Source organism: Neopelma chrysocephalum, unplaced genomic scaffold (assembly GCF_003984885.1).
Source record: "Neopelma chrysocephalum unplaced genomic scaffold, ASM398488v2 Primary Assembly neopelma1_60, whole genome shotgun sequence".
NCBI classification, from domain to species: domain Eukaryota; kingdom Metazoa; phylum Chordata; class Aves; order Passeriformes; family Pipridae; genus Neopelma; species Neopelma chrysocephalum.
Window position 1 is genome coordinate 13113979 of NW_020897715.1, and position 25956 is coordinate 13139934.

The 25956-nt window shown below is 42.3% G+C and overlaps 1 protein-coding gene and 1 long non-coding RNA gene across 2 annotated transcripts in view; both read right to left on the bottom strand.

Annotated features, from left to right (window-relative positions):
• The window catches only part of LSAMP (limbic system associated membrane protein), a 1005382-nt gene that overhangs the window by 468246 nt on the left and 511180 nt on the right, over nt 1-25956 (bottom strand). The gene's annotated exons all lie outside the window — the stretch shown is intronic.
• The window catches only part of LOC113966447, a 30264-nt gene continuing 5526 nt past the window's right edge, over nt 1219-25956 (bottom strand). The window contains exons 3-4 of the long non-coding RNA XR_003533831.1: nt 1758-1871; nt 1219-1363 (exon numbers count right to left, since the gene is read on the bottom strand). This is a non-coding gene — a long non-coding RNA (uncharacterized LOC113966447). The remainder of the gene's footprint in view (nt 1364-1757; nt 1872-25956) is intronic.

The following is a 25956-nucleotide window of genomic DNA, read 5'->3' on the forward strand; positions in this document are numbered from 1 at the left end:
ATCATCATGTTATTCAAGCACTCTTGGTATCACTGTGTTGATATAAACAGGACTGATAACACTCATTACAGCTTATAAACCACCATCACACCTTTTTGCAGAATGTGAGAAAACATAAAGCAAGCAACAGTTCCTTCTCTAAGTCTCAAAATACAGTAGTTTTGAAGTACCAGGTTAGAATATAGTAAATAATCTTACTGGAAAATGGCAGACCTTTAGTAAACATGGAGTGAGGTACTTTCATTAAGCACACATCTTCTAAGGACCTTCTACAGATGGTGACAGAAAGAGAAACATCATTTATTTTGACATTTTCTATAGGCTTTAGTCTTCCTCTGAAAGGGTTAGCTGGTGGATTGAGCTTTGGAGACAGCTAGGCCAGCAGTCTGTAACTGAGTCGTGGCTAGAGGTGTAACTAATTTATGTCCAGAGGCATGACAAGTCTAGACGCTCCTATGCTGGGTCCCTTTTCTCCTTTGCTGGTTTATAAGGCAGGAAGGTGATTGTGGCCTTAGCCAAAATCATGAGAAAGTGGTAGCCTTTGCCTCAAACGCCACAGAACATTTACCATCCCTGGTTCTTCAAAGAGCCATCCCAGCTTTCTTAGGCTCTCAGCTGCTGAGGTGCCTTTTAAGCTGATGACATACCTACTGAGCAGCAGATCAGAGCCAAAAGCATGGACAGCACCCGGGATAAGAGGGCAAGCAGGAAAGAAAAGTAGCTCTGTTCCAAAACGAAGATGAGTCTCACTGTACCAACTTTGTGTCCCCACTTTCACACACCAGCCACCATATGTGGGAAGCTTAATGCTGAGAGGGAGGATGGTGAGAAGGCTTATCAGCCTTTCATCTCTCCCCCTTACAAGCACCATCCCTGCTGCTGTTTATGCCTCCCAACCCCAGGGACCAAAGCGCCTATTAGACTCATCATCCTCCCTCTGCGGATGTTCCCCCTGAGAGGTTCATTAGGCCTTGCTGCCTGACAGCAGGCAGTCAGAGAACCAGGTGGCCACCTTCTTTTGCAATGCCTATGTTATTTCTGAGGGGTTAGACTTGCTGGGAAGAAGCTTTTAAATTCCTTGTTTCCCAGACACAGGGAGGGCTCCATAAAACCCTCCCCGCACAGATGGATTGAAGAAAGGCATTAAAATTGGTACATTCTCTGCAGGAGTTCATTACCAGAGGGAAAAGAGAAGTGTGAATCCTTTAGTGTCTGTCAACAAGCTTAGGAAAGCAGTTTCTGCAGCCCTTCCTATCCCAGGATCACAAAGAACTTCACTTGCATCACTCCAATATACTCCACTGCATCACGTAACAGTATGATTGTTCTGTAGATGGAGAGATGAGCCTGGTGTCCATTCACCCTTGAAAGAGGAGAAGTGGAAGCAGGGAAGACTAGTTTAAACTTCATTGCTGCTACTCTTCCCGCTTCTCAGTCACTCTGTAACTCAATACAATATTATCTTTCTTTTCAAACTTCAAATCTATTTTATAACCATAGTTAGACTTTATTGAGTGGCTTGAATTTTTGGACACAATATAGAAAGGAAGGAAAATTTCTGGCAGAAAAGATATCAGTGTGGAAATAATGGAAAGAAATCTGAAGGGAAGGACTTCAACAGCCACTTCAAGATGCAACTTAAAATACTGAACCTATCACCACTCAGTCCTACACACAGACTTGCTATGGACACTTCCTCATGCATCTGCTACCATGGGTTACAGGGGAGATATCTTTGTTAGGTAAGGAAAAATTACCTTTCCACCTTGTATTGAAGGAGACTTCAAGAGCTCAGTGACTGCTCTCTGCACTTTCTTCTTTGTACCAGTATGCGTAATTTGGCTCTTGTTAGGTGTGACTGCTCTTCCTTTCTAGACCATGGAGAGAGAATGGGAATGGATAAGGTAGCTGACTTTTAAGGGGGGCTTCTCTGCGATGAATTAAAAACCTCACAATAATAAAGAAGTATAATTATATAATAGCATTTTTCTAATCTGCTATTTTCAATAGAAACTTTATTTATAGAGCAGCCATTTAAGACAGAAGTGTGGGAGTCACAGCAGCATTTCAATTGAATGTCAGGAAGAACACTGGCTTGTAGTTGAGATAAGTGACAAGAAGAGAAGAGCTGGATGTTAGGCTGAGAAACAAGATGACCTCGGGCAAGTCATTATACCTCCCTCTGCCTCACTTTCCCATTCTGTTAAGCTGAGATTTAAACAATTACCTGGCCTGCCAACTGTAATCAGTATGTAAAGAGCTCTGAAGTGGACACACACTCAACTGATCCTCACACAACCACCAGTACTCTTGGGAACAGGCAAGAGGGAGGTAGCAAGATTCAGTTGCAGGCTGTCTTCCACTGCAAACACTGGATATTATTGGGAATCGTAAAGACTGTGTGCTTAGATACATCCATAGCTTCCTCATGCTTCTGTTAGATCGAGACTAACATGATGACATGGAACAGCTAACTGCAGACAGGTGTAAGAGCCAGAGAGATCACAAGGCCAAAATCAGGACATCAGAAGCAGAGAACCATGGGAACCACCATTTAAATGAGAAAAATGGCACTTCAGAAGCACGTAGCCTGCAAAAAAACCAGACTGAGAATCCAACACGCTTTTGGATACACGGGTGCAAGGCCACACCCTATTGGGTAGCCATGCTGCAGTGGCTGATATCAATATGGGAGATTAAAAGTACCTTTCTGCTTCTGCTACATGAACAGAGGAAGAGTACAGATACCAACAATGCAGCCTACACATGCACATACACAGTTCTGCAGCACATACAGCAAATATGACGCATCAGTCGGGGAGTCAAGGAGTTTTGGGGATAGAGTACAGGCAGCAGATAAAGAGCTCGCAGAAAAAAACCTTACACCTGGGCACAGAAAAGACATGCATACTTCAGGGAGTCCCTCCTGCTCCCATTGAAAAATGTGCTATTGACATCATTTATGCTCCTTGGAGTAAACACCAGCTTCCTTGAAGGACAGAGGGACCACATGGGAATACGGGCTGGTTGGTGGAAGCTGTTTGTCCTCAGTGGCTGCAAAAGGTCCCAGTATAACAGAATCACAGAATACACCTAATTGGAAAGGACTCATCAGGATCATCAAGTCCAGCTCCTGGCCCTACGCAAGACACCCCAAAAATCACATCATGTGCCTGAGAGTGTTGTCCAAATGCTTCTTGAACTCAGACAGGCTTGGCGCTATGACCACTTCCCTGAGAAGCCTGTTCCAGTGCTCAACCACCCTCTGGGTGAAAAACCTTTTCCTGATATCCAACCTAAACCTCCCTTGACTCAACTTCATGCTGTTTCCTCAAGTCCTGTCGCTGGTCACCAGAGCGAAGAGATCAGTTCCTGCCCATCCTCTTCCCCTCATGAGGAAGTTGTAACTGCAATGAGGTCTCCCCTCAGTCTCCTCTTCTCCAGGCTGAACAAACCAAATAACCTCAGCTGCTCCTCATATGGCTTCCCCTCCAGACCCTTCAACAACCTTGTGCCCCTCCTTTGGATGCTGTCTAATTGCTTAATGTCATTTTTTATGTTGTGGTGCCCAAAACTGCACACAGGACTCAAGGTGAGGCCTCACCAGGTCAGAGCAGAGCAGGACGATCCCCTCCCTTGGCTGGTGATGCTTTGCCTGATGCCCCCAAGGACACAGTTGGCCCTCCTGGCTGCCAGGGCACTGCTGACTCATATTCAACTTGCTGTCAACCAGGATCCCCAGGTCCCTTTCCATGGCACTGCTCTCCAGCCTCTCATTCCCCAGTTTATACACACAACCAGGGTTGCGCGGTCCCAGGTGCAGAATCTGGCACTTGCCCTTGTTAAACTTCATATAGTTGGTGACTGCCCATCTCTCTAATTAGTCTAGGTCTCATCTCAGTGAGTTGTGAAGATCAGGAAGCAGGAAATCAGGGATACAAGCACATAAAGTCATGATGTGGCTGTAGCCTGGCTAGATGACATACGATGGACTCAGGAGTGGGGTATGTTATAGACAACTTGGGAGCAGGAATTTAAGAAGCACGAGCTGCAGGGCAAAATCCAAGGGAGAAGTTCTTTATAGCTATACCAGATAGATTACTTGAAGAGAAGCATGCTCTGCATTCAAAGGAAACTGAGATAATATCAGTAACTCAAGGCCTATGCATGCAGAATTCAGTATAAAGTGAGTTTCTTCCATTATTTTCCTGCAGAAATAAATTTGCAGGCTCTTCTGGTTGCTGAAAGACTTAAAAACACACGGATAAGATGAGGTACAACAGAACTGTGTCTATGATTGGGAAGACTGTGCAATCAACGTATAATTAACCTGTGAAACTTGTTGCCAGAGGATATTATAGAGGAAAACAGATTAGCAAGATTCAGAAAAGGATTAGACCTTACAAGAATAGCATCTGCAGCTAGGCTTGCTAAAATAAAAACCATATGGGTTATTAGTCGTCTCACTTCAGGGTATAAAATGATCGCAAGTTGGGGTCAGAAAGCAATGTCTCCCTATTATGTAGCATTGTAAAACAGGGCACACCAGGGGGTTGTTACAAGTCTATCTAAAGCATCCAGCACTAGGAATGGTTAGGACAGAATACTGGACTAGATGGGCCATTAGTTTGATACAGATGAGCAATTTTTTATACCATTCTGCCCTCATTTCCTGGGAGAATTCCACTCCCCAAACTGATATGCACTCCAAGCAATTGAAATTCAAGTGTAAACATGTTATTGCTTGAGCAATTTGTGGGCATACAAAGATACAGACTAGCACTTAGACCCCAAATAGAGGCGCCTTGTGGACTAAGAGATTTTTCTATTATAGCTTTGTGATGACCACCTACAGACTTGATGGTTGTCATTCAGCTGGTCAGCATCAGTGGAGGCGCAGCCAAAATCCCTCTTGCACAGGTTCTCAGTTTGAAAGCAGTACAGAAATCCCCTGAATGTAGGATGGATCCTATACCATTTGCAGCTGCATAGTTTGCCTACCCCGTGGGAGAAAGAACCAGGATGCAGTAACACAAGGCAAAGGACAGACTAGCATTCACTTTTTTCTGATGTTGCTGAAGTTTTTCCTTTCCATGTCTTATGTGGGTAGGAGCCACATTCTTCCCCTGGCTCCCTGATGCATAGCAAGTTAGGCAAAGAGTGTCCCTCTGTCCTACTGCCTCAGACAGGAACAAGACTGGGGGAGAAAAAGGCAAGAGGTGGCAGGTGTGGTGAGGCAAGAGCAGAAGGTATACAGAGAGGCAGTAGGGGAGGTGTCAGGAGGTGAGGAAAAGAGCAGGACTCAGAACAAGTGGCACTAGTGTGAGAAGCAGAGGGGGAGGCTGCTCGAGGTGGGGGATGCAGTGAAGGAAGGAGTTGCTGAGGACACAGAGGGTGCAGGTAGATGACCATATGATCAACCACAAGGTCACACAGTGCAGCAGCAAAGGCTAACATCCATGGGGTGCAGATGGACAGGCAGGCAAACACAAGCAGAAGGGGAAGGTCCAGTGGGAAGGATGGAAAACACTCTACTTCCTACTCAAAGCCACAGCCAAAAGCAAAGCAAAATTTCAGCAAAGCAATGACAGAAGTGAAAATGTTTGATCGTAGGTGGGGACACTGTGCCAGTGATGCTGAGAAAGTGCATTTGTACAGGCACCTGCTTAAAAGTGGGTGGCATTGCCATTACACCACTTGGAATTTGAGCAGCATGGGGTGAATGCTTCATGTCTAGCAGGTGTGCAAGAAGCAGAGTGAATCTCCTCAGCCCCCCTTTCCATCCCCAGAACAAACTATTTCAGAATTAAAATGGGATTTAAGACTATCAGACTAGGAACAAAGACAACTTTGGCTGGTGAACTATTTATACCATCCTAGACATATGTCAGTATGCACACAAATTTTAAAGGCTCTGCCTTTCACATGAGCTTGTAACTCCTGAATTTCACTTTCTGATTCTACTCCCAGTCACTTCAAATGCCTTTGTGAAGAGTTTAGAGCCCTTTATCTCCTATCTACTCTAACACTGGTCATAGCCTTTTACAGCAGAGACCATATTTTTGGGACATGTCTAGTACAACAGGGACTGGACCCTTGTAGAGATCATTCAGTTTTCTGAAAAATACAGTTAAATGTTTTCCACCTACACCACCAACATCTCTCAGCCCCTGACTCGAAGGTCAAGTGTCCACTCTGCATCAGATAGCCCGATCTTCAGAGACTGCATTTACTCTCATAAAGGTCAAACTAGTAACACAGCTATTTCCCCTCAGAATTTTCTGTGATCCTGTGTTACCTCTGCAATCGAGAAGTCATTTCTCCCTCTCTTCTGAACTCTGGCCTATCAGACTTGGCAGTTGTCTCTGGACTTACAGTGACCAGCCCCTGGAAGGTTCCTCTCAGTCTTGAAAAGGTCGGGTGCACATAAACTCTCACACAAACACATGTCCACAGAAACACACACAGATGCCAGGATTCACAGATGCACACACAGCTTCCTAGCTTCGCACTGCTGTTTTCAGCAAGGACCACTCAAAGTGTTTAGCCTGACATGCTGTGATGATGATGTAAACGGAAAAAGAAAAGCCCTTCACCTGTGAAACTAATTAATAGTCAACAAACTTGCTTCAAGGTAGGAGAGCTGGCACTGAAGGCGAGAGGCTGTCCCGGGGAGTGGCAGGAGCCAGGCACAGCTGCTAGGTGGCAGCAGCCATTCACTGAGCACAAAGCTGAGGCTCGCCAAGGTGGCTGCTGGGTTTAGTTCTCTCAGAATTTGATGCTCATCAAAGTGAGCCACTGTTATAGCCCCCACTACAGCAAAACTGCTCAAGGCTGCTGCTGTCGCTGCCCGTGATGGGAGCATACATAAGCATGAAAAGAAAGCCATCCTGACTGTTAAGGAATACCACAATTGGGGTTGTGGCTTTTTAAGGGGATGAAGCTGGACAGACACCTTGTGATGATGTCAATGAAATCATGCCTTATCAGTAGGCAGAGAGGCTGTGTCCTCCTCCACAGCTATTTCAGGGCCCTTTATCACCCCCCCATCAAGGCGAATACTTATCTTCCAAGGGCTTTTCAAACACCACTTAATTAGTCTTCCCAAACCTATGAGCAAAACAGGGGACCCAGAGCCTTGTGTTCGCTGTAGCAAATGAGAATGAAACTCTGCGAAGGGCCCCAATTACAGTAACCTCCACTGCAGCATGTGGGAAGTGCTGCAGCAGATTTAGGGGCACTTTTAAGGATGCCAGTTGAATATTATAACCTCGTTATTCATATAATTAATATTGCAACTACTACTGAATTCCATGTGTTATTTATAGAAGCATTATGTTCCAGTTATTTTCTGCAGCTCTTGTCTCTTTGACATGCAATAGATTTTCTTATGAAGACTGTAGGCCTGCATCACTGAGGACTCATGGGAAAGGCAGATTTTCAGCAGAATGTGGTTAAATATTCTGGTCCATTTAGCAATGAGGTGCTGTTGAACACAGCTTGAAAACTGAAGGACAGAGATTCAAACTACACCAAGTCAGAAAGCCTTTACAATATCCATTTGCTTGCTGCCAGCTACCACAGCCAGCCGTTATGGATAAACCTTGATCCTTCATGCTTTTTCCTGGCATGAAGAGCAGGCAAGCAGTAAAAAATACTGACATCAAAATCAAGTCATTAGGTTCCAGGCTTAACATCACACACAAATGATTGGAGGTAGGTCAACTCTCCCTCAACGAAACTGGTTTGGGCAGATATTGCGTTGATTGTTCATGCTTGGGAAGTTTTCTTTGCAACTACAAGAAAAAGAGTGGGTTTTCAGGAAGAAATACCATCCTTTTTTCTCTGCAGATGGGGAGAAAGCACTCTTGGCCTCAGCAGGGAATTTAGCAAGCTCAGTATGAAGATGGCATAAGTGTCGTTTGTGTCTGCTCCACTTAACTAGAATGGTCATACTTACTCTGAGCTTCTAAATCTTCAAATAACCATACAAAATGAAAACAGGAAGGTTAGGTGCTGTCCTTCTTCCCTGGCCTAGAAGCAGGAAATGTTCCCGGAGATGTTCACTTGAGCCCTTTGAAGTAGGGAGGAAATTGGACTAAAATTATGACTCATATTGCCAGAACAAGGACTGAAATCAAGCTCTGAGCCCTTCCTATCCATAGTATTTAACAGTTAACTCCTTCTCATGAAGTTTTGCACCACTCCAACTAGCACCTTCTAAACCCAACTTCCCAAAGAGGCAGCTAACTCAACACCCAAGCAGTGTGGACAGAAACCAGGTCCATGCCATGTGGTCTGCCCGCTGGCTCTCTTCTGTTTAGCAGGATAAGACGCAAAGACTCCTTTTCTGAGTGTTTGCTTTAATCGTGACACTAGTGGACACTGCCCCTGCCACTTCAAAGGCCCTTGAGAAAAAGGGCCTTTAAAGAAAAGGCATTTTCCTTCAGAAAATGGGGAAAACACTTGCCAAGACCTAAGACAGAAGTGAGTTTTAAGACCCTCTTATCCTTGTTGTTAACCTGGGCATTTTAACAACACGTTAACCCTTGTTGTTAACCTCCATGCACTCCTGTAGGTGAATGACATTTTGGGCTCCTTAACTTCCTCCATACAACACACAGAAAAAATTGTATGGGGCTTCAGGCTTGTGCAGGATCAGAGCAGAGGAAAATGTTAATTTGCAGACATTTCAGTTTTGTAGAGGAAATTCCCTTGCAAAAAGCCATCAGTCTGCTCCTCTGCAAAGTGGTGGAAACCACTCCCCGTCCCCATGCTCATTAAAGATATTGTGAGGTGCCATTCCTTGAGGACTTCCTGAATGTAATTGGTTTATTCTGACTCACTGCCTCCAGGGAGACTGCTCACTTTGTCTGTTTTACTCTACTCGCTGCTCGCCTGTCCTTCCACTTTAGGATAAACTTGTAATTCAGGTCAAAGCAAAAGTTCACTTCGCAGCACTTAGTAGCACCTAATATGTCAGGCTTTCAAGCTGCAGGTCAGACCTACAGGTTAAAAAAAGCTACAGGTAAAAACAATATTAAAAACTTAGGAAAATGGTTCCCATTTAGCTGTAGAGATCTTGCCTAGATCTCCTCTGAAATCACCAAGCTATGAGAGTAGCAATCCCGGGTTCATATAAGCACATTGGCTTCCTCCACTGTAGTTCTCTTCCCACAAAACTGGCAGCAACTCACACACAGCTCTGCATGTGTGAGACACAGAACAGGTCTAGCCACACCCTCGCCATCAGGTGCTTTGCTAGTTACTGCTTTCTCAACCAGAAACATTTTTGACATTTCATCCATCAGATTTGATGATGCTATGATCACAGGTACTGTCTTATCTCTTTGAGCACATCCCTTATCATCAAATCCTCAAAATCAGTCTGGAAAACTGGTGCATCTGTTCTGGTCTAGGCAAACAAAGCTCTTTCACTTCCCTCTCTTCCCCCAGTCTTTTCCCAAAACCAACATGCTGAGGTTTGCTGCCAATTCAAATGTAGATGCCAGGTTGATGTGTTAGGGAAACAGCTAACTGCAATGTGAAAGAGTATTCCTCTACTAAATTCCTGCCTAGTTGGCTAAACAGCACCTGATCTATGTAAATATAGTTGCTGTCTGTTCCTAAGACCTGCAGTTAGTTCATAGCGAGCCTGCTGGTTAATTGTCTCCACCCAGTCTGGACTGTTTAATTTATAAATTACATTAAATAAAACTAAAATCCTGTTGGGGCTACTAATATATCATTCATTAAATATTATGTAAAACAGCAGAGATACATATTTTCTGTTAAGCTCAGACACGTTACTAACTCCCTGTAGAGATCATGTGTGATATCTCTGGATGCAGGCATGCTGCCTAGATCCCCCCGAGGACAACTCATCCATCCTCCCACCATCTGTCGGCATGCTGGGGTTCCTCCGTCACACCTAGGCAGCTAGCTCTGGGCTGTGGATTCTGCACTGTGGCTCTGACACTCGAAGTTAAATGGGCCTTAGTGCCCTCTCTGAGACACTGGAGAGGAGCTTGCACCCTTGGATTTCTAAGTTTCTGACTTCTTCACACCACAAACTTGATGCAAAGTCCCTGGAGTGTCATTAAACCCACACTCTGAACAGATTAGAGATGCATCTACATTTGTCCTTCCCAGCATTCCCCTGAAGGGTAAGTTTCATGAAAAAGCAGAAACTTTACAAAGTGAAGTGGAGCTCATCTCTGTCTATTTCAGGTAACCTCTCCATCCTGTCAAACAGCTTGTCTGTCATAAAAGAACAAATGGAGTGGTGCAGGAGTAATGGGAAGCAGAGAAATAAAAACATCTAAACTCTGGGCAGGAAGTTTCTGTTGTTATTTCTGAATGTGTTTAGCATAGAGACATATTGTACATTTAGCGTAAGTCCCCGGGACCCTAATGAGCTCCTAATGTACCCCATACTTCAAGGGTTTTCCAAAGAGGCCAGTAACTTAGCAACAGCAGCAAATCCTTGACAGGAATAATCAGTATTTGTGCTGCAGCTTTAGGTTTCCCCTCTTCTCTCCCACTAAGTGGAAGGTGGTTTGCCTGGGATTTCTTCTCTGCTTTGTCAGTAAAAACCCACTACCAGCAGCTTGCAGGGAGCAGAGTTCTTGGAGCGTGGAGCTACCAAGATTCTCCTGTGAAGAGTTTTGTTGCATTGGGGAGGTATAGAGGTGGCTCTCTAGGGATGCCACAAGCAAGCCAGAGCTGGTGAAAACAGTGATTTTCACAATAGCAAACTAGACAGGCACCAGGGCCAGTGTGGTTCCTTGGGGATACCAGCTAGAAGGTGATGAGCAATGACAGTTCTTTGCTGCATTCATGGCTCTCAGCTACAGGAAACTGAATCACCAAACTCCAAAGACATTCTGTTACAAATACAAAGCAAATACTGACAGCTAACTGTATTTCTAGAGGCCATATGAGACAGTGGGCTCCAGAGGAACATGAGGTCCTTCTGAGGCAGACTCTTCACTCTTCCCAATGGGGTGTCATTTGATGCCACCATGCATAAAGCATATGTCTCCCCTGCCTACATCTCCTGCCTGTATCCATTGCCTTTTTGCTAGTTGTAGGCATGGCACTGGTTTTGGAAGGAGACTGCTTTACATCCTAAGCCAGGAACACGAACAACTGATTCACATGTTAAGAGAAGGTCTCAGAAAACAAGACATTTGTGTTACTCCTGACATCAGAACATCAGTATGCTAGGTGCATAAAAGAATAACCCATTTTATTGACACTAAGAAATCTCCAAAATGGTAACCTGATGTGCAAAAGTGAAAGGAGTTGTCCAGTATCACAGAAGGCCTGAATAGGAGAGAATCTATTTTGAAATAATATCTGTATGTCCTATCAACATTCCTTAGTAGTTACACTGTAAAAATACATGACATGAACAACCAGTTTTAAACTAAAAATCGCCAAACAGCTGTTCTAGACCTTGGCTAGTACACTTCCAGCAACCAAAGTACAATACCACCAGTTCTGGAGGTCCAAGTGTAACCAGAATTTTACAGACACAGCATATCAATGTTTTTTTTCTCCCCAGCATTGAAAGGAGGAAAGGTTAATAGTTAAAAAAAGACATTTAAGATGGACTTCTTGACCCAGCAGTGGCCTTTGAAATGTTGAAGAATGGTAAACTCAGTCTAAGAAAGCCTGATATATAAAAAAACATGGCATCACACCCATATCTCTCGCATTTGTAGCAAGAGAAGTGGACTAGGCTTATACACTCACCTTGTGAATTTTAGAGAAGTCAGTGGAAAAAGCAAAATTTCAACTACTTAGAGTCAACCAATCTTATTTACAAAATATCAACTGACTGAGCATGGAAAATGAATGAAGAAATCTTTGCCAGGAGGAGGAAAAGACTTCTTTTTTAGGTGGTCGTCCAGGCAGTAAATTGGAAGAATATTGTGGGCTAACTCAGGTGAAACACCACTGAAAAAAAAAAACAAACAAACCAAAATTGCTCTACATTCAAAGCATGCTCACTGAGGTACAGAAGCAAGCTTCCCACCACACAGATCTGAAACTCAGCACAGGAAAGAAACACCAGTGGGCTGCAGCACTCAGCTGATGGGATCTCCTGCACTGTGTTGTACAAACTCATCCCAACACCGTGAAGTAACAAGACAGGTCCAAGGCAATATAAAGGATTAAATCTATTCTAAGCAAAAGTGAGTGTTCAAAATCCACCACATTATTTCAATTACTCCAAACTGTCATCACAAACTCACAGACAAAGAAGGGGCACGTGGAAACTCTTGACACCTGGGAGAAACTTACTGGAATTGCAGGAAAATATCACAGTGATTTGTCCTTCCCTGTTTTTCATTACACATATGGCAAGGCAAAGCAAGTCCGAGACCTGCCCACATTGTAACTTTGGCCTACGGCATCACTCAGTTAGGTCTCCACGAAGCATGAGAGAATCATTAACAGCGTCGCTTTGTCTCACAGTCAACCTGGCTTTACCCAACCAGAAATGTCTGCAGGAAAAATCTGAAAAAGCCATTAATGGGGATAATGATGCTTACCTCCTGTATAAAGTGCTTGGAGATTCATGGGATGGAAAATGCTGTTACAGGTAGGTATTTATTAAATACTTATAGTTTCCTGTATTGAGGATCTATACTACAGTCCTACACTTGGACATAATTCCCTCTACCATCAGAGACTAACCTCTATAGGCTGCATTAAACAAGTTTATACCATATGGTTTAAAATCTATGGCTGTCACATTTATCCTGCAGACCAGATGTAGATCTCCTAAATAGTCTGTGCCCACTCCTTCACAAGCAATGATCTTTTTGCACTTGTCTTTCAGAATATGTCACCTCATATTATGGAATGAGACAAACAAATCATAGTTCTCAGGTGAAATCCAGACCCCCTTAAAGTCAAAGGCTAGGTCTTTTTGATGTAAATAGGGACAGTATTTCATTCTCTGCCTGAAATTCTCTTTGATCTGAAAAAGCACAGTTTGGGGTTTTTTATGTCTGACTTACAGAGTTGAAGGAGTCCTAGAGCTAAGCGATGAAACAGTGCTAAGAAGTTGTGGGGCTGTTGTCACCTGGGACCAGCTGCCCCAATTTTGGTAACCAGATAATCTGCTTATTTGACGTTTCTGGGGCCTCAATACACTGTCTCATGATACATCTCTTCCTCCTTCTTGAATAAAGCTCAGTAAAACATTTGACCTTTTCCAGCCTTTGGAGTTTCATTGTTGTTTTAGAAGAGAAAGCAAAGCATGGGAAAACATCTGCTGAAGAAAGAATTCTCTCATTTGGATAACACACTCCCATTTATTGTAAAGAAAACAGGCTTAGAGGGGCCTACACCTGTGATTTCCAATTCAGGATTCAGTGCTATAGAAGTGACTTCATTCCTGAAAGTACAAGTGTCTCCCCAGAAGAAGATGATAAATCAGAAAGGACCATAGGGGATCAGTTGGCAAATCATGACTTCTGAGGAAACTGAAGTTCCTTGTCCAGTTTCCATCAAAAATGACAATTAATTCAGAAGGTTTCACCCTAGACCCTTCATAAAACCTGCTGTGTAGCTCAGCATAAATTTCAGTCACTAATCAGGGGGCACACAAGACTGCAATATTAAAAAGAAAGTTGAAATCACAGCAGAAAAACCAAGCAAGAATGGGTGAAGGGACTGGGGAAGGACAAATTGTTAGAGTAGGCCGTGCCACAGCGTTGGCATTAAGGTGTATTTAGCAGAGCTGTATGTGTGCATGAAACTCTCACTTTGCTTGCCTTTAGTCTGCAGTAGCTGTCTCTCACTTTTTACAAGCACTAGAATTCACTAAGCCCAGAGAGATAAAACTGATGAATTAAAAAGCAGTTCTCTTTGTTTGGTTTTAAGGCAGGGTATAAAACACAGGTCTTGCTGAAGCATCATGCTTCTTGCTGCTTTGTAGGCAGCCACATTAGTCTCAGTGCCTTTCAGATATCTGCCATCAAACTAATTACCTGCCTAATGGGAACTGAAATAGATTTCCATTCTCCTGATGTGTAGGAAGGCGAGGAAGCATATGCAACATGGAGGAGGGCATGGGGACTACATCAGATGGGAGAGTCCTAGAAAAGGACCCTAAATGCAAGAACCTTTAGGGGCAACATGGGAGGCCCGAACCTAAAATAAACACCTGATAACTCTGCTGGTTTGGCAGCAATTAAAGACCTAAGAGTAAGATGTGAAGTTCTGCTTGAGTTGTCAAGCATCCTGCTGCCTGAATCAAAGATTTTGCTCAAGGACCATCTTTAGCATTAACCCTGTAGTTAGATACATGACACAAAAATTCTTAAGATTCTAATGCTCTTACAGTAGGACACTTCTGGAAACCGGAGTTATATCAATAAAATGGATCATTATTGCAATTAATTTCACTGAAATAAAATTGAAACAGAATGTAACATCAAATTCCCATCTGCTCACCACAAAGAGCTAGGCCAGTCCTAAAACAAAACTAAAAATAAATACCTGCTTACAGGCTGAGACAGCCTTTATTACAAAGAGGGTGAAGGGGAGGTGGGGAAAAAAAGAGAGTAGAACATACTCTTGAAATGCCATGATATTCTCGCTCCATCCTAGCTTGTTTGCCAAACCATATTCTTTAGATGAGAAGGGTTATTTTCCATTTTGTTGCTTCACGATTAAGTGGAACAAGAGCCTTTGCTCTCATTGGTTAATTAGAAATACCCTCTACGTAGATGTATCTTTTTCCAGTCCCTTGCTTCTTAGCAAATAGAAAATCTATTTTGGCTTTCCTGCATTGACCCTTTAATTGAACTAACATGGGTTTTGTTACTGTTCTTTGTTTTTAAATAAGCAATTTTGTACTTGCAAATTTTAATTTCCCACATGGCAAAACACTTTTGAATATTGCCAAATCCCAGGCATTGGGGCTAGAGAAAGTACATCTCTGCTTTCCTACACCCAATTGAAAAAAAGTTATCATCAAGCATCCCCGCTGAGTGGCCCTTTGCCATGACATTCTGTTAGTTTCACGTGAGAGATCATGTTGATGTGCTATGTTAATCCTGTCATTAATTCTATTATTAAAGTTATAGAGATGTGAGATTAGGAACCTGTTACCTATATAAAGCCCAGAGAATTTCTCTCTTTCTCTCTCTCCTTCTCCAAAAAAAAGGAGAGGAGAATCTTATTATTTGTATGTAGACTATTTATACTAGGCTTGCAGAATTCTATTCAACACTTACTGGAAGAATATTCCTTTATTGATAGAGTATTAGATGGGGAATTTTTGACTGGTTATTATCTTCACCATCATTGTGCAGAGGGAGAAATCTCTGAGACCCTAGTTGGCAATTTTTTTAATGACAGTTTTATGTGTTTATTACTCTTGTTTTTTTGCCAGGTTTGTTAGGCAGGGAGTAGGTAACAACTTGCAATCTTGTCCACTGGCATGTATACACACATTAATGGGCCAGATGGAGCTGCAGTGATTTTAGCAGCTGAGGGTCTGGACTATTATGTTTATACAGGTTAGGGGAGAGAGGGAACAGATAACTAATTTAATATAACTTTAGAGCCAGAATCTTCACTAAATTGGACATAGGATTCAAAGTGAAGAAGAAAGAGAAAATCTGGCTCATTTTCTTGGCTCTGCCACTGATCTAGTTTGTAATTGTAAGCAATTATATTTACCCCATCTGCAACACGATTCTAATGTTTCTCACTGCCTCTGTACAGAGGTCTGAGATGGAGATGCATAAATGATTTCTCAAATTTACCTAACATTTATTTTCCTAAAACTTCAGATATGTAAGCTGCACCTTCCATGTGTTTCTTTTTTAGGCTTGACAGTGTGCTTATTTTATTTCTCTTGTATGCTTGTCTGTAATAATTAACAGATTTTAGGAGTAAATTATGTTCTCTTTGAAGTACAGATTGTAATAAATTCACCTGCATTTTGCATTATATTTTAAGCAAAAGATTTGGACTTTTTTATTTTTCCTTTGAAATTATTACTGTAGAATTTCACCAGCTATTTGCTAGAGTAACAAACACAGAGTCGTATTAAGTGTGCATGGTTTCTGGCATCTTGCCAACCTTTTTGTCCTTTTTGTATGAAGCATAGACTAATTTGAGGCTTACATGTAATTTGTTATCAAACTGTATCAATAAACTGTAGTTAGTTTCTATATGTATGGAATATAGCAATATATCCAGAGCAAAGCAAGCCAGTATTAACTATTTCTTTTTAAATTGCTAGCAATATTCCGTTTCTCTGGTGTTCTGGATCACAGCTTTCAATCCTGTTACTCAATACATATTGCCCAGATCATCTGTATTCACAGGTGTCCACAATTTCTTACCTTCCCCTTATTACTACTTTCAACAAATCAATGAAACTTCATCCAAAACTTGTCCTTGCTTCTGGCCCCTGTCCCTGATTCTCCAGACACTGAGAGAGTAGAAGGAGAGGGAGCAAGAGAGAGGGATGGTCCTTCTGTGTTATGGATTGCAACCATTAAGCCTATGGCAAATTTGAAGTAGCCTGAAATAATTTGTGCTCGTTGCATGAAAAGCTGATTCTCTTTATGACAATTTTCTGAATGTGTATGTTGATTTAACTCAAAGACTGCTGTTTCCAGGAAGGGAAAAGTAATACAGTAGATAAGGTGGTTTAACCTCAAATACTAAATGATAATGCAAGGAGCATTATGCTTGGTTCTGTCTGACCCCAACTCATTCCAATTCTACTGAACTTCTTTAAGAATAATAAAATCTTTAGCACTAAAGATCCATCACCAAAAAAGCAAAATGCAGTTAATCAAAAAGCAGAAGACAACCTTCTTGATAAAAGGAACACATTCCAAAATCTGTCAGAAAAGAGGCCTTCCTTAGTCCCCTTTATAAGACCTGTGGCTTCTGGTTAGACAGATATATATACAAACAGCTCGTGAATTACAATTTTTTTCCTCAAATTATTTTGTTCACTTGTATAAATGCACAGCATTTTTGCCTGAAGTGGTTATGACATCACTGCGAGTTTTCCAAATAATCATTACTAATACAAAGGGAACTATAGCCCAGGGCCAGGTTTAATATTTGTAAAATCAGCAGTTCTGTCAGCAAGAGGTTGACACGTGAAATTTGGTACCGAACAACTGCTGGAGATATCAGAAACAGAAAAGAAACGCAAGTTTTACAAGGTGGCCAGTCATACCCAGGCAGTTTTTCATCCTCTTGAACAGCAGTCTTCTGCCATAAAAAGCTGCACTGAGCCAGGGAAGCCCAGTGTATATTGATTATATTAAATGTTGATAGTAAAATTATAGTGGAATACATGTATAAAGAACAATGCCAGGTTACAGGGCCAGACTTTTTGAAAGCAAAGGCCAACAGTGACATGGACAGTAACAGGGGCAAGGCTTTACCTGTGTCTGTAATGAGCTCATTTTGTAATTTATCTGCAAAACTCCATATGTGTTAGCACATACACGCTTTTAAGTATAATGGACATTACAATATCTCTTCATCTATGATGCATTGTTCAGATACTTTTCTCAAAAGCAACCTTCATTAAGCTGTTTGTCTGAAATAGCCAGAATACTGAACAGCTGCAAGATCCCACACATTTGTCAAAGCTCATAGAAAAATATGAATGTCTTAACGTTGTGTTATTTGAGAATTGATATGTTATTATACTGTCTTTAAGGTCTTTATTATAATGCATGTGTTCAAGAAAGGAGAGTTAAAACTAAATAGTCATTCTTAATTTGGGGATTTTATCTAAGCTAAGCTGTAAAATACTAAACTGAGCAAACGCTGCCATTTCCTTCAGTGATCATTTAGATGGATGTAATTTATATGCTTGTGTTTTTATGTGCATGAATAGTGGGTGACATGAGCTTTCTTGAAACAAAATAAGAACTAAAGAAATCCCGATAAAGCTATAAGGTTAAAAAAAAAAACCTAACAACCAAAAAACCCAAACCCCAGTCCCCTACTTTATTTTTATCCTCTTGATATTTTTCTAGCTGCCTCCCTTGACTCTGCGTTGTGCAGACTGCATTCATTCTGCGTTCTTATCAGATGCCATATACATTATATTGCCACTTATAACTGTTTCCTGACCAAGTTAAAACAACATATCAGCCCTAAATGGGGTTTCCGCCAAAAAAGCTCATACAAACAAGTTATTCCAACCTACAAAGGTGCCCTTGAAACTGCTAAACTTCTAGTCCTTGGTACCACATCACTCAGACCTACACCTTACTGGACTTAGTAATGAGAGTACTTGCCATTCTCCTTGCATTTCTGTTAGTATAGTTTTGGAGAAACAGATTCAGTTCACACCTCCCTTCTGAATCTTCAATATTTGTTTTGATTCTTTACGTTAATAAATAAATAAAATCCAGAGCCTTACTTGCAGTATAAAACAGCACAATTCACTGCTGGGGTATAGAATTGATGTACTAGATATTTCTCATTTATTAGCTTCATTTCTTTGCCTAGTCTCCTGCAGTAATGTTATTATTTCCCATGAGGGTCACATGAGATTTTTTCCTCTTGCTTGCTTTGTACGTGTCTTTCTGTGTGTGCCTATTTATTTAATAGGCATTTTCCCCCTTTATCTACTGCTTTATCTACCCATTTGATCTGAATACATTGGCTATGTGTGGCCTGTGCAACCAGGTCTGCTCTTAAAGGTGTATTTACACCAGGTTTTCACACAATACCAAGGAGATCCATAACCAAAGTGATTTAGAAGATGATTTCAATGTTTCTTTCCCCAGAACTGCTCTCCCTTTCTCAACAAGTAGGAAATGGCACTGAAGGGAAAGGATTTGCTTGCAAGTCTGCTGTAAAAGCACTTTTCTCTCCTTCAAAGAAATCTCCCTGAGAGACAAAAATTAAACCAGATTCTCAGAACAGGTACTTATTTTAAGAACAGGCTTTCGGGTCCTGTCAGAAACATGGTACTAGTTTATGGACTGTCTTTATGATCTACAGTCCCATCCCTTATCTATTCTACTCTCAGGAAACATAGACACCCTGTGTGTAGCAGTAGCTCTTCTCTCTCCTGGCCCTGTCCTGGAGGGTAATGGGGCAAGTTGAGCATGGCCAAATTCCAGCCATCCCACCTCACTGCTCCCACTGTGGGGGACTGGGACACAGACCCAAGCGCAACTTGACCAAAACTTGGTATTGCAGATACTGTGGTGGCACCAGTCCCTTCAAAACTGGCACTGTGAAACAATTGTGGTGACACAAAATCACTGGCAAATCTGGCCAAGTGCTGAAGGGCAGCATTAAAGGAGACCAAGCCAAGACTCCAATGTTCTCTCTATGAACAAAACTTCGTTGCTTCTGCCCCCTCACCACATCCCTATCATATGAGTGCAATGGACAATACAAATTATTAATGGCTTTATTTAGTTTTGTTTGCCATAGGGGCCATGGGGAGCAAATGGGTTTATAGTTTTTTACAGAATTTACACATCCTCATACAGTTCTGAAACTGGCATATAAATGCGGTGAATGCTACTAAGACTTAGTCAACTCAACCACGACAGCAAAACCCCTGCTTAGATACCACTCTGCCTTATGTGGCTGAAGACTCAAGTTTTGACAAGACTTAAAGCAGGGCTGTCTGGAAAGCTTTTATAGCAGAATCTTTGCTCCAACCTTGCTGAAAAGGTCAAGTGCTTTTTCTTTACCTCCTTGTCTTTCAGAGGCACTCAGGTCTAAACCACTGAGATCTCTCTTTTAACTTTCTACTTGCCTCATTTAGTAACATCACGCCTTTTGTCAACTCAGGAAATTCTTTTGTTTTCAATAATGAAGGAAGACTTAAAAACAAAAGCTAATCTCAACCCTGAACGCAACCAAGATATTCTCAAGGGAGTCTTCTATCCTTTTTAATCTAGGAGAAGAAATGAAAATAGCAAACATACCAACCTAACAGAATTTAATGGAAATAACCAGTCTAAATAACATTTTGCCCTCTTTCCTATTTCACAGGAAGCATTCAGTCAGTCAAAAGAAACACTTATTGTTTACAGATAATGCCAGCAAGATCTCCAAACTCACCCCTCCTCCACGTGAGAGCAGCTAGTCAAAGTCAGCTCCTCCAGGAAAAGCAGGCAGCTGGTCACCCCATTGCAGTTGGAAACTGCAGCAAACGTGCCTTATGGAGCTGCTACCCACTGCCCACAGTTCTCCTCAGCACATGGCAATTGAGACTGACTTTTTCTGGTTACAGTCTTCCAACCATTGAAGAGAGACCACGAGCCAGGCATTGTCTCCCCACCTCATGGGTTGGGAGGAAGAGAAGTAGTTAGATCATGGAAAATATATAGGCATCCACCTTCTACATAGATGCCTGACATCGATTAGCTTCACCCAATATCTTTTCAGTCTGCAGGAATCTAGAGAGCCTTCTTCTGAGGTACTTTATCAGTAACTGTCAATAAACTCTGAAAGGAAACGTAAGCTCACTTTTGAGAGTTACCTCTGACGATTTTTTCCCACTCCAGGTTTGAACAAGTCACCTGCAGGAAAATCTAAGCAGTCTATTATCAGTCTCCTGACACACATAACTCTTTAACTGCTGCTTCTACTAACAGGTTATATTATAGTCTTTACATATCTTTAGGTCCTTTAGAAATAATAGAAAGGAAGCACAAGTTAGACCCATTTTTCCAGGCCTGTAGGAAAAGATTTCCATCACTGCAATTCCTGTAATGAATTTTGTTTTCTGCAAGAATGCTGCTGTTGAACACTTTTTCTCAGTGTGGCCAGGGGCCCTCACTAATTACAAAGCTGTTCTTCAACTCCTCAAAGCTCTTCCTTTCCAGCCCTAGGAAGAGTTTATCAGCAATTCATGGAGAGAAAAAGAATCCCACATATCCCCACTATTTATTAGTTCTTCACTAACTATTTGCATATCCAACTTTTTACATGACATGCTAGATAACAAAGGCAAGCCAGAAGGGAAGAACGTATGATAGTATTTGCTAGCATGTTGTCTTTTATTTCCTTTAGCCTCATGAGGCATCTGTATGGCACATTAGAGAGAGTTTTACACAAATGGCCTTTCGTGCAGGAGGGGTTCTTTGAGCCTGTATTGGAGTTCACATTGCAGACCAGATCAAAAGATGTTTTCCTCCATTTTAATAGAGAAATCTGAGACAGATTGTATCAGGAAAGAAAGGGAGTAAAAGAAAGACTAAGAGGTTAGTTGGCAATTAGGCAATCTTGATTATTTCCTTCTTGTCTTGCTAAATCTTTCAGCTGGCTATTGGGTGGAAATGATTTTCTATTCTATTTGACACTGGCTTCACAGCTAATTTGGTTTCCATCTATCTGCCTAATCCATTTTATCTATCAGTTCTAATTCAGTCCTATCCCCGCTTTTTATTTGCATGCTTCCAATATGCGTAAACAACAATAATTATATTTTCTTCTTATATGGGGGGAAAAAACCACTTGGTTTTCAGGTGAGAGGCATAAAAGTAAGAGCAAAGATGCTCTTACATTACACTTTCTCTCCTGTAGGGAGGTGACACAAAGAAGCAGGTACTACCTTTGATGAGGCAAGAATTTAGTAACCTTTTCTTCATGCACCAGAGAACTCCAGAATACAGATCCAAGTCACTGGGACTGCTGTGTCATCTGTGTCACTTTACCTGATCAAGCGTATAATGCAGCTACACACGGAAGTGATACAGCCTCACGGAGAAGTTAGTAGCTCTCCCAGGGATTTGAACATCAGATCAAAGCCTTTGAAATGGGCCATGTGTCCAAGGGACAGATGGAGAAGACAGTGGCAGATAATGGCAATGTGTCCCTCGAGAGCTGTTTTCCTGAGCAGGTCTGCTGCCAAGTTCTCAACCAATGGGCGCTTCTTCAGTTGTGAGGGCTCACTTCCAGACAGGGAAACTGCAGTCTCCATGGTGTACCCATGACAGAACCATGAATCACAGTGCAGGCAACTCACACATCTGAACAAGTATTTCTCATCATCACAGAAAAAGTATTCCTGCCAACACACCCACTGGACTTTCTTCACAGAAGCCATGTCTACAGTATATTGCTCTATACATTAAGAGAAGCATCAAGCCTCAGGGCAGAAAAATTTCAAGTGCGCAGTCAAAACCCTGCTGTGATCAACAGTGTGCTCTTCCATGGCCTTGGAAACCCTGTGGCTCACAACATACATGGGAGCCAGGATCACCAGGCTCTTATTGCGCATCTGGTATTGCTGCAGCACATCTGCCATTTATAACCAACTGTATATGAATCACTTCCTCCCTTTGGTGTGAGAAGAAACCTGAGGTCCTCAGTTTGGAAGGGGTAGCAGCACAAGGTATTACACTAAGGCTTTGATTCATAATTAAGTAAGCCTTGAGACTCATCTGGGAATTTTGCCAGACAACTTTACACATTAGAACAGGAACTTTGAGAAAGTCATTTATGGTGTCACCCTGAAAACTAGTAGCATCTCCAGGATGCAGGGTCCCAGAGCAGGAGCTTTTCTTCTGTAGAATGACTTCTTTCTTATAATAGTAGCTAGCTACTGCAAGGGACATTTAGACAAATTAGATCACAGAAAAAGCAAGAAGATTAAATTATTCCCATCTGTTGCCATGTTGACTTCAGTGCATTGCTGAGAACATCAGGAGGGGAAATGCTGTGGCGATTCTTTCCCCATCCCTTGATAACATGTTTTTTGAGATGTCTTCCTTTCTTCTTCAGACCCCTAACTCCTTAAATGCTCTCTCTCTGTTTTGCTGGGGCTGCTGCCTTCGTTAGAAAGATTTTCAGCTTTGATTAATTATTGAGCCTGTACTGCTGAGGGCTTTCTATTCTCCAGTTCTCATTACTGATGCCTTGCAGCCTGTGTGCTTCACTGGTCCCATTGCAGGATTTGATGGATGCACCCGTGAAGTTTTCCTGCCTGAAAAGCCAGTCTTGCCTTTTGCTGATTTTGTTTGGTGGGCAGGGAATTTCGCTCTTGGCTACAGTGAGCAGTAAAGCATACGCACTGGGCAAAGTATTATTGTTATTATTATGGTGGAAGCAGCATGAAATTCTTGCTTCTTTGCTTTCTGCATATTTCCCCTTCAAATCTGTTTCAAAAATTCTCCCCAACGGCCATTTTATTCTCAAAGTTGCTGCATCTCCTTACAGAAGATTCACCAATACATTGCTCTCTCATGGGAGACCAATATTCTTTCTGGTTGTTTGCTTTAATCTGGAATGAAAAGCTATGCATAGTGAAAATATGTTTTGTTTTGTTTTGTTTATACTCCTTGTGCGTGGCTGCATAATCATTGCTAGGGTTGACTGAAATATTTTTCTTTGTTTTGATGAAATAAAATTCTTATCTGTGATAACTCAGACTTAAGACATGGGTCTGATGCACTATGAAAGAGGTAGTCCAAAGGGAGAGCAGAGCCCACAGGAGGGAACAAGCATGTGGTAGGTTCCATGTCACAGCTTCCATGAGGGCCTGAAGAGGCTTAGAGATTTAGAAACTGAACCTGAAGCAAGTAAAATTCTTTTAAATTTTGAGAGTCTGCCTTTGCCAATACTCATAATTGAAAGACAAATTTCGTGAGGCTGACTTACTTGCCCTGACTGAGTAGAAAGATGAGCGCTCAAATGCTTGCATTTTCCATAAGGGCATCTTGTGTTTGTAATCAGCTTATTATTAAATGTAATCCATCCCACGATGTTATTTCAAAGGTAAGGCACAGGTGATAGTGGTTTGTGCTTCTAATGATTTTGTCCTCTGCTCAATCATAGCAGTAGTTCACAGGACATTACCTTACTTATCCCTCAGCAAGCAACACAGACTGCTCATGATCAGCCTGGCTCTTGTTTGTGAGACAAATCAGGCAACACCTATCTCAACACCTCCCTCACACAGTCCTGAACCCATCAAGACAGCTAGCCTTGTTTGGAGATCAGGGCTGTGATTTGGCCTCAGCATACTAATCATCAGGAACGAGTTAGATTAAATATAAAGACAAATTTTTTTGTAATGAGTGTGATAAAACACTGGAACAAGCTACCGAGAGAGGTGGTGGAGGCCCCATCCCTGGCAACATTCAAGATCAGGTTGAACTGGGCTCTGAGGAGCCTGATCTAGTTGAAGATGTCTCTGCTTACTGCAGGGGAGTTGATCTAGAAGATCTTTAAAGGTCCCTTCAAACCCAAACTATTCTGATTCTATGTAATGAGATATTTTTCATTCTGTTCCAGCACTAATGTGCATCTTAATCCCTGGTAGCTCTGTGTTCAGACACCATGAAGAAAGAAGTTGTAGTCAGGATCTGGCCGATTTGAGAGTACCCAGACCCAGTACAGCCCTGGGATGGCCACACAGGACCCTGGGAAAGGGGCTGGGATGGCTTAAGACTTGGCTGGGACATGCAGACTGGGCTCAGGATCAGTCCTGGTGGGGGTACCCAGGAAGAGACATAGCCCTGTGATGGCTGGGCAAAGCCACTGTAAGGGAGCCGGGCTGCAGCCAGGCTGGGACATTCGCTGCAGGTTGGAGGTCTGGATTAGCAGTGTGCACGGCCAGGCATGGCTGCCTCTGAACTAGAGACAAGTACTCTTCATGTGATGTAGGTCAGGCAGTGGCTGAATGGTAAAGGTTCAGTCTAAAAACAGCTTCCACAGGAAAGGAGACTGGTCCTGTAGAAGCCGCTGACAGTGTTTTCTGAGGTACTCTGTCTAAGGCCACCAAAAGAAGTGGGGCCGTCCTTGCCTGCACAATCTCAAAGCTGGCTCTGAGCTCTAGCAGCCAGACCTCTGTGAGGAGGGATGCTATCAGAATCCCCTTCAATCTCCTCCTGCCTCTACCCTTTGTTAGAAAGGTCCTGGAGCAACTGTCTGTGGCCAGCTTGAAAAACTCATACATCTTTCACTTTGCAGCAACAATGGGAACAAGAAAAGAACTAGATGAAAGACTAAAATAAATAGCTTTGACACAGATAATCAGTTGGCTGTGCTTCACTATCAGCTGAAGTTGTGTAACTCTGTGGGCATAATCTTAGCAAATACAAGGGACTGAAGCCCAATTTAACTACCACTGTGGATCAGGTTGTTACCCCAAGGGCAGAAAAACACACGTAGACAGGCAGTGCTGGGTGACTTCTTAAGCCACAGCAACTCATTAGCCCAGGTAGATGACATACATACAGCCAGAGAGAGGAGTGGGCACTAGTATCCCCTCACACAGACATGAATGTATCCCACAGGTACGTGGACTTCTTTCTTTCCTTACTATTTCTCAATTCAGGTATTTCCCTACCATAATTATCTTGTCTGCTTTTAACCCATCCTGGACTCTGAAAACTGCTTATCAGAACCAACTTACAGTAAAGTCAGAGAGGGTGGTTAGGTTGTGTTTTGTTTCCAAGGCAGAAAAGGAGTATTATTAAAACATCGCAAATGCCAAAGATCAGGCTTAGATCCATCTGATACAGCACATATCTAGTCTTCCTCCCAGCACTTCCTAAGATTGTACATGGGAAGAGCGAGAAAACTACAGACAGCAGTAAATCCATGATAATTTAACCATGGGTCTGACTCTTCATAATATTTGCATCAACATTATTTACTCCAACACTCCAGCACACAGCATGCTCAGCAAAAGCCTAACATAACACACACACTGCCTAGCTGCAAACACCTGAAACATGGGCTTATACTACGCATGCTGTAAGTACAGCCTGATGCATGTGGAGAACCACAGCTGCCAGAACACATGGGAAGCAGGTCCCACACAAAGGGAAAATCTCTGTCAACCAAAGCAAAAACCTTAATTTCCTCATTTGTACCTTGATGGGTTTGGAGCAAGGCAAGCCAGTATGGCTGACCATAAACATAAACACTACCCTTTGAACAGGCTTATAGGTCTGCACATAA